We start from the raw sequence: 9,276 nt of genomic DNA, 5'->3' as shown, positions 1-9,276 counted from the left end.
ATGCTTTAAATAGAAAAGTAATACCTTCTTTTATTTATTAATAAAATATTAATATTCCTGACTTTAATCTATGGCTCTGTAAAAAATGTCAATAAGTTATTAAGAAAATTCTAAAAAATAAATTGAATTTTCTAGGCTTCAAATCTTTTTTCCACATAGTTTTACTCGGTCCTCTTTCTCTCTGCACACTTGACACAACAGCTTCCCATTCATTTTGCCTCTACTTTAATGTGATCTGCGTCCAATTTAACAACAAGTTTTCTTATCAGAGATTGTAAATTGTAAAATATTTAAGAAATTATTAATTAATTAATTAATTAACTGTTTAATTTTGTGTCGTTTAATTAAGTAAAAACAGCTAAAGCAAGAAATATTTTTTTTAATATGCAAACGAAAAATGTGGCTTGTAAAAATTTCTTAACCCGTTGCCTTTGTTTGAGGCTTAATGGGTACTCGAGTGCTTCGTACCTGGATTTTTTATTTTTAATTTTTTTTGTTAAAGATTTTATCTTTCTGAAGGAGGATGCAACTTGAGATTTAACAGCATTTTTGTTTTTATTTTTTTTTTCAAACTTTTTTTCTTGGTTTGATTTGTTAAAATTTTTCAATGGGTGGTCACGCGTATTAGTTTTGATTATAATTTCGAGTGCAGCGGCATTTTTGGGTTTGGTTGTTAGTTAGTTTTTTTATGATTTGTTGGCTTTTTTTTTTTTGGTCTTTAGATACTCATACATTGAAGTGTGGTTTTGTGGTTGTACAATTTAATAGTGATCAATGGATACAATAAACGATTGGAATTGGTGCATGTTAAGGTGTGTAATCAAGCGTTTTCGATTTAGATTAGGTTTCAAAAAAACAAAAAAAAACTACTCAAATCTTAAACCAAAGCGAAAACATTATTGTTGATTAATCATTTTGTAACTTAATTTAGTATTTAAAAAAAAAAAAAAATTTAATGTAGGCACCTGTGCTTGGTTTATGTGTTAAAGGAAAAAAATTAATATAAAATATTTCTTTTTTAATTAATATATCGAATTCTTAATTTGCTATGGTAACTAATATATGGTTGAACTATTTATTAATAGTATCATATGGACATGTATCATTAACAAATCGCTTTAATTAACATGTAAAAAGCCAAGTCTGGCTACTGTGAGAATAAAATTAATATTTTTATGACGGCAGTATGAAAAGATAAAAGCTAAAATACTTAATTAAGTTTATTAATAATTGATTTAATTAAAAAAATGGTTAAGATTAATAGAAATGCTTACACATTTCTTTAGACCAGTTGGCTAATAAACACTGACTCTGAGCTACAAATTTGACAGGACACGAATTTAACCCTTGATATTTGCGGTCTCAAAATATTAATTAGTAATAATTATATATAAGAAATAATTCCAAAAAAACACTGATAATTAAAAATAATAAAATTTTGTTGTTGCAGTTCACTACTATTCGAAAATCTCTCTATTGAAAACAGTAGTTTATATCAAGAAACTGTTTTCTTTCGTCATAACTGATGTTAGAAATCAATTTACCACTTCTAATATGCAATAAAGTGATTTTTATAATTGACTCATAAGGTAAATTCTGCACTCTATCCAGAAATAGATAAAAGCACTTTTTCATTTTATATGACTAACTGTAACTAAACAAAAACTGTAATAGAGTAAGAAAGTCAGATAAAAGTGCAACAAAAAAGAATTAAGGAAAAATTTCAATAATTTTGTAGTGTCACACGGACAAAATTGAGAGATAAATACACATAACGTTTAGCAACTAAAATTATCTAAGCCAAAGATTAAAAAATCTGCATTATAAAATTATTATTAGGGGGCATCTGTTGAAGTGGCTGCTTTGAGAGCAAGTTTATCATCAGACTAGGCTAACGTTCTGCATCAAAATAAGTACAACAATAGAAAAAATTAGTTTTTCTAGTTTTTCTGCATTATTCTAGAATAAATTTCAAATCAGAATTTTATGCTTTCTCAACCAAATTTCTCATAAATATATTCGATGAAGCTTCTCCTTAAAAAACATTCGTAAGTTTCTTAGTTTCTTAGTTTCTTCAAGGGTGAAAAATGAAGGATAATCCACATTTATGATATTCCAAAACTCAATCAAGATCAGGAATCATTGCAAAAATACAATAGATGTTTGTAAACCATCATTAATTAAATGAGAGAGATTTATTAAAAGATCTGTAGATTTATTAAGGTATCATCATATGAATTTATATTACGCATAAATCAACCACATATACGTCCGTATAATCTTATTTTTATAATCTTATATGAATGGATCAACCCAAATTATTTTAACAATATATCAGCATTTGTCAAAATAATCAAATACATTAACATAGCAAAACTTCTAAGGACTTAATTGACAATAAAAATCTTCTGATATCCTCACTCCAACACAAGAATTGCAAAAAATAGTTTCCTAGTGTGCAGAATATCAGGAGAGAAATAGATAGATATGGAGACGAGTAGGATATCTGCTCGCTAAAGCAACAGATGCTCATCGAGTCTTTCTACTTTAGCAGTATAGTGAAATCTTGAATAGATTGTTGATGGTTTATTTACATTAATTGTTTTATATAATTCGGAAACACATAATAGAAGTATTACAAACATATAAACATAAATTATATAATTATTTAAGTGTCTTTTGTATTTAAGTAGCATATCGCTTTAAGGGTCAAGGCATGTAAGTGAATAATTGCGCCTTTAGAAGAAAGTATTTGGCAATCATAAAACCTATTTATATTGAACTAAAGTTTTCGTGACAAACTTAAATAGGTTGAATAGGCATTTATTGAAAATAGTAAGCTACATAATCAAGTACTGTTCCAACTAGAATCATATAGATTTTTAGCTTGGCATACAAAGTGTCATTTTGATGTCAGACTTTAACATAGTAATTGGACTAAATCTACATTTAATAGAACGTTTGTATGAGTAATGATATTTATGTATAAGTGAGACTGTATGAGGACTTGTTTCCTTCTTACTTCTATAAGAAGCCACATTATACGTCCTTGAAAGTAGTATTCAGAATTTCTCATATTGTTTTCATCGTTGTGTTAAGCTGTGTATCGATATGCCTAATGTAACAACTGTTAGAACAGTCCTTCTATTTTATAATATATTGCCAACTCTCTGCCGACAAGTCCTCAAATATTAATTTAAATGTAAGCATGTGATAACACTCGACGATACTCAGATTATCCTGATGCTTATACTAGATGAAATATTATTTCAACTATTGGATTTACATACCTAGATCTACATTTTTATATATTATTTGCACTTCAATGCTATTGCACTCGACACCGGATGATAACGTCCAAACAGTATATTTTAAAAAAAACCAAATTGAAATCCCTATTACAAGTGTATTGTCTATATTTCTACTTTCTGAACAAATTGGATAACCCAGTATTATTCTATATTTATATTTAAATTGACAACAAACTAATAATAGTAAAAATAAAAGAAAAATAAACAAGCTTAACTATTATTACTCTTAAAAACACTTATCGAAGGATGCAGTTGTGTTTTTATTTCGATCTCCTTAATGATATGAAATTAGCCATTTCTATGCAAACTATTTAGTATAGCTTTATAAAGCTACTCTAAGTAAGATGTCTTAAGAGGCTATTGTAGAAACTCCAATTACATCACTCACACTGTACATCACTTAAAATGCCATCAATATTGACATGGACAGCAAGAAATTCAATACAACTTCCTTTGCTCACAGCTGGCACATGTTCTGTGGTGAATGCCACTAAATAATTAATAACTTCCTTTCTGTGATAATTGCAATAATTGCACTCATAGCTGTGTTAATAGATACATTTCAGTAAAAAAAAAATAAACTATAAATTTGTGTTGGCAACATAGTTGGGCAGCACTTAACGTGCCAGTTTGATATATAATTGATGTAATTCTATAATTTATTGTTGCCAGCTCTAATTGTATCTCATTCCTAAAACAAACAAGAACAATTCGATCTTATGCACAAACTGCACATTATTGATTGTAAATCAATTGATTAATGACATGGCATTACACTTTTTCTATATTATTTTATTTTTTTTTTGTTATAGATTTTTTTTTTTCAAATATATATTTTAGTATATGTGCATTGATTTGCACATGTTTCTCCATATTATTTACCCACAATATATATTTTTAAAACTCATAATCAAACTGCTGCATTTCTTTAGTTTATTTTTACATTTTGAAATCAGTGAAGACTGTAAAATACAAAGGTCTATAACTTTATATTAGTAAAAGAGGCTTATGATTCATGTTGTTCAATATCTTAAGCAAATAGTGCATGTACATTGTATTTATAAATTAAGTCAAGCAAATCGAGTAACAACGAACTTTTCCAATCTCAAATTCAAACACTTGTAAAAATAACATCTGCTGGATGCGATCTCAAAGCAATGAATAGCAAAACTTTTACATGAAATCGATCAGTTTCCTTTCGCAACGCAACACAATGAATATCTCGTATTCGCACAAAAATATCTTAACACATCAGATACGATCTGTGGTCTGGTAACCATAAATAATATCAAAAACGTATAAAAACTGCTTCTTGAAACGTTGGTGCCAATGCAGATCAAAGTTGTAAAAATATAACTCAGAATTGACGTATACATAAATAAACGTGATTCCACAGTGCTATGAACTTCACTTTTTATTTATTGAAGTATGCGTAATGCGATGACTAATCTTTTATTGTGCTGGGAGAGAAGAGGGGAAGAAGTGAGGTATTACTTTTGCTAGTTTAAGGAAAATTGCAATTTCTTACCCATACCCTGGTTAAGATTATAAGATTTATTTAATTTATTTTTACTCATTTAAATCAAATCGATGTGCAGCAAGTTATCTATACATTCAAAAAATAACAAATACTGCAACACATTTGCCCTATTAAATAAAGTAATTAATACAAAATAAGCCCCTTCACTTAATCCCACTCTTCATACATGCAGTCAGTACTCAACTAAGCTTATGTATATACAAAAACAAAAAACAACAGCTAATTTACTAGCTAATTGCGACAATTAAAAGTTTAAAAAAGGATGTACACAAAAAATAACTTCACAAAAGTGCTACGTTACAGTTCTAAAAACAGTTTTTGGAAAATATTCCAAGAGAAAACAATATAAACTGTGTTTCTATGTGAACAAAAAGGATTAGGTTTGAAAAATAAACAATTTATAATCGTTTTTAATTCATAATTCTGAGTTCGTTTTTGATATACGAGTAATATTCAATAGATTTTCTTACTTAATGTAGTCCTCTTCTTCTTATGAAGCATAGGGTTCCGTTAAATATGAGGCCCTTAGATACCAAGTTATCTAATTTTACTCCCTTAGTAATTTTATCAGCCCGAATTTGCAAAAATTGTATATATGCAGTTTCAATCTATAAGCTTAAAAGCTAACATTAGTCTGCAAATTAATGTAGAGGTAGACAGATGAACACATAGACAGATTAACAATTAATTTCGAGTACTGTGATCAAAAGTATTTATGGATTATGTAGAACATTTTGAAAAAGAGAGCGCCATCTATTCATCAATAATATAACTAAAACTTTAATAACATTTTAATACTTCCTATTTTATATTCGTATTTTCCTATTTTATTTTTTCCAAAGTTCTTTAAAGAGTTAAGCGACAATGAAAATAAACCAATTTCCTGATAACTTCTTCACTGAGTTACTAAAATTGCAAAAAATAAATACAAATATTTGTACTAAGTATTACTTTATACTATTTATACTGTATATAATTATCATTTCAATTCTCAAAAGTGCTGTTGAATACTTCGTTGAAATTTCAAAACTTCCATAATATTAAATCTATAATAACCAACTCTAAGGTTGCAAACTATTTCTTATATGTACACTCTTTTCAGCAATTATAAATAGTAGTATAAAATAGCACTCAAGTGATATATAACAGCACATCTGTATGTAGTTAATAACATTTCCGTTTACCTAACTTTTTATCCATTTTGACGCCCTGTTAACGGCAACACTGTTCCGTTGAGATATGTCAAACAAAACTGTGATCCAAGACAGCATATGTTAGTATGAGGTTTGCGATATGACAATATACACAAGATAATCCGTAGAACATATACCGATTAAGTGCTTGATCTATAAAGTTTAGATAGCTATTTATCTTTAACGATGAAACAAATTTTGCTCTTAGTGAATATATTAACTTGGGCAGTTTAGTCTCTAAGTCTGACGAATATGGGACTTAAACCACCAATTCTGATCACCGCAACCACATACTTTTTAATTTTTTTTTTTTGACGTAAATTTGAAGATTTGGTTTCACTAAGGCAAGACCAAAAGCCAGACAACACGTCCTATTTATACTTTATGGTGCAATAAATTTCCCAAACGTTTAATTTCATATTATAGTGAACTGTGAGTGTGAATTGGAGTTTCTTTTTTTTAAGTTACTTTAGAGATCGTGTTTATGCGGAAGATTTTCAGAATCATTGCGCTTTTAAAAAGAACAACCGTCCGGTTGTGGCCGAACTATTGCCAGCTATCGACAGACAAGTCATCGAAAATTGACTTAAATGGATCCAATGCTGTAAGAGGTTCCGTGATGATATTTAAATAATATTTTATTTTACATTTAATAATAAGATCCGAACATTAAACACTATATAAAATGTGATCAAAATCTCAATCGCTAGTGTATTTTATTTACAAGCACTTCTGGAACCACAACACGAATGGCTCTGTATACATGTAACAGTTATTTTATACATATTTTTGAAAAGAACCCAATCTACTGATTGAATAAATTGAATGAATATGTACATATATTACACATACATATATATACAGAACATATGAATAATATAAAATATTCATTTTCGACCTCCTGTAGAAAATTCACATAGCATATACGAGTATTATTCCATTTTTACCCCAAAAATTAGTATTCAATCATTTGAAACATGGCACTACTTGTTAAAAGAAAAAAAAAATAATAATAAATAAAATAAAATGTATCTGATATTTCGCTTATTGTATTTGAAGAGGGTTTATTGAAAATCAATTTCATTTTTGAATTTATTTTTATTTATTAATTTTTTTTATTTCTGTAAAAATTCTACCTTTTGTGTGTCCTTCTGTATGAGTCATGCTGAATGTGTTATTAGCAAAAAAAAAAGTTCAGTTTTAACCTTTGGAATAAAGTTAATTTAATACCACTTGATAGCACATAAATCTTCAAAAGCTTAACGACTAAGCAACTTATACCGACCGACATGATACTCCGAATCTGACAATGAAGTACCCAATTAACGTTTCCTCCGCATTGTGTCAACGGAAATTGAAAAATTCTATGCAAAATGGGAATCGCACTTAATTAGCAACTGTGTGAATATTGAAAGGATATAACCTTTTGTTTTTATTTTTACAAATATCAATATTTTTATTTAATTTTGCATTCATTTATTATGTGTTTTAAACTTTTGTTTGTTTTATTATTAATTTTTTTTTTGTATAATCCCAGGTAAGAGTTTGTGTTTGAAAACAAAAACTTCGAATAAAATAAAAGGTTAAGGTACAGTCATGTTTATTAATTTGACAACTTCAACACATAAAAAACTTAATAAAACCATTAAAATGTATCTAAGGATATATGTATCTGTCCCACACTTTATTTGCATATCACACATGCATTTATTCGTGTATTGATAAGCTTTTATGTTGCTTGTTCGTTGTTGTCAGTGTCTGTCAAATTCATTGTCGCTTCGATGACAGCTAATTTATAATATTTATTGGTCTTCGGATTAATTTCCAAATTGATTGAAAAGGGGAACACCCAAACCCGAGTACTTATATATACAGCCTATGCATCCTAAGCCTAAACAATAATATTTTTAAATTATTTTTAGTAAAATTTAGTATTTAAAATATTATATCTTATTTTGAGGCTTTTCCGAGTTATTGCAACTGAGCACTTTTACACTTTCTTAGCTGGTGGTTTTCTACAGATTTCCTCCCTACTCTTTGACTAATTCGGTGACTGATCTATGATCTGCATACCGCACCGTACAGCTAATTATTGCTCTGAGATTAGAAAGCGCTATGTAGGGCCGCCTGTCAGTTTTCGCGTATTTTTTATTAGAAAACAAGATAAAAGAAAGAAATTTTTAAAACTAAAAATTATATACTTAAATGACCATTGAATGACCATACAGCTTCTTCGGATACCATCAAGTAACCATCATGGATGTTTTTTTGAAATAGCTATTGACTTAAAGATATGTAGTGTTTAATACAAATAAAAAGTAGCACTAAATCTTCGAATTAAACGATGCTAATTTTGTTATTTATTACACCAACAACTAAATATCAATTCTGAAAATATGTTTCAAAAATTAATTCATTAATTTTTCTTTTTTAAATATTAACAAAAAGTATTTCAATATTTAAGATCAGTGAACGCCACTCGATTAACGCGACTAGTGAGTGCTCTTTGATTTATCCGCCCAACCATAAAATTTTTAGAAATGTTTTGTTCTTGAAAATTTAAAAAGAGATATATAGCCAAATTAATTAAGTTACTTGGAAATAGTTTCTTTTGTACAAAAATAGTCCGAAATGAAATAATAAAACTAACATTTTTTTTTAAATTAAAAAAATGCGATATATGGGTATTATAATTAAAATACCCGGAAATGCTGTTTTGTTATATAAAAAAACTAATAAGATTGAATCTTTTTTATTATCCTGCGGAGTACAATTTTCTGAAACTCAAATATTTAACACTTAAATTTTTTTAAATTTTCTTATAAAATTAAAATCCTGCAACTAAGTAGCTTACTAACATTAGTCATTATTATCCATTGCTTTGATAAGCAATGGCTAAAGAATGCATAAATCAAATGCTTAGCAATAGCCAGAATATGATGTCAGTACCTTTATTTCAGTATCAAAAAATGGGATAAGATACAGAATTTTAAACCCAGTAAAGATATTGTTAGGTTTTTCAACAGGCTATATTTCTCCAAACTTACTTAAAAGCATCTGTTAAGGTAAAACACAATAGATCTCCTAGGTTGCACTGACTTTTATTCTACAAAAAAAAATTTAAAGAAATTAATAATGGATTTTTGTAAAGCGTTTTGTTAACAACTTAATTTTGTTTAAATCTTTTTTTGTAGATACTATTGCGTAGATATAACTTCTCTATAAACATTTA

The sequence above is a fragment of the Teleopsis dalmanni genome, chromosome 1, assembly GCF_002237135.1.
Source record: "Teleopsis dalmanni isolate 2A chromosome 1, ASM223713v2, whole genome shotgun sequence".
NCBI classification, from domain to species: Eukaryota; Metazoa; Arthropoda; class Insecta; order Diptera; family Diopsidae; genus Teleopsis; species Teleopsis dalmanni.
The sequence above is the reverse complement of the archived record's forward strand: the minus strand, read 5'-3'. Positions refer to the sequence as shown.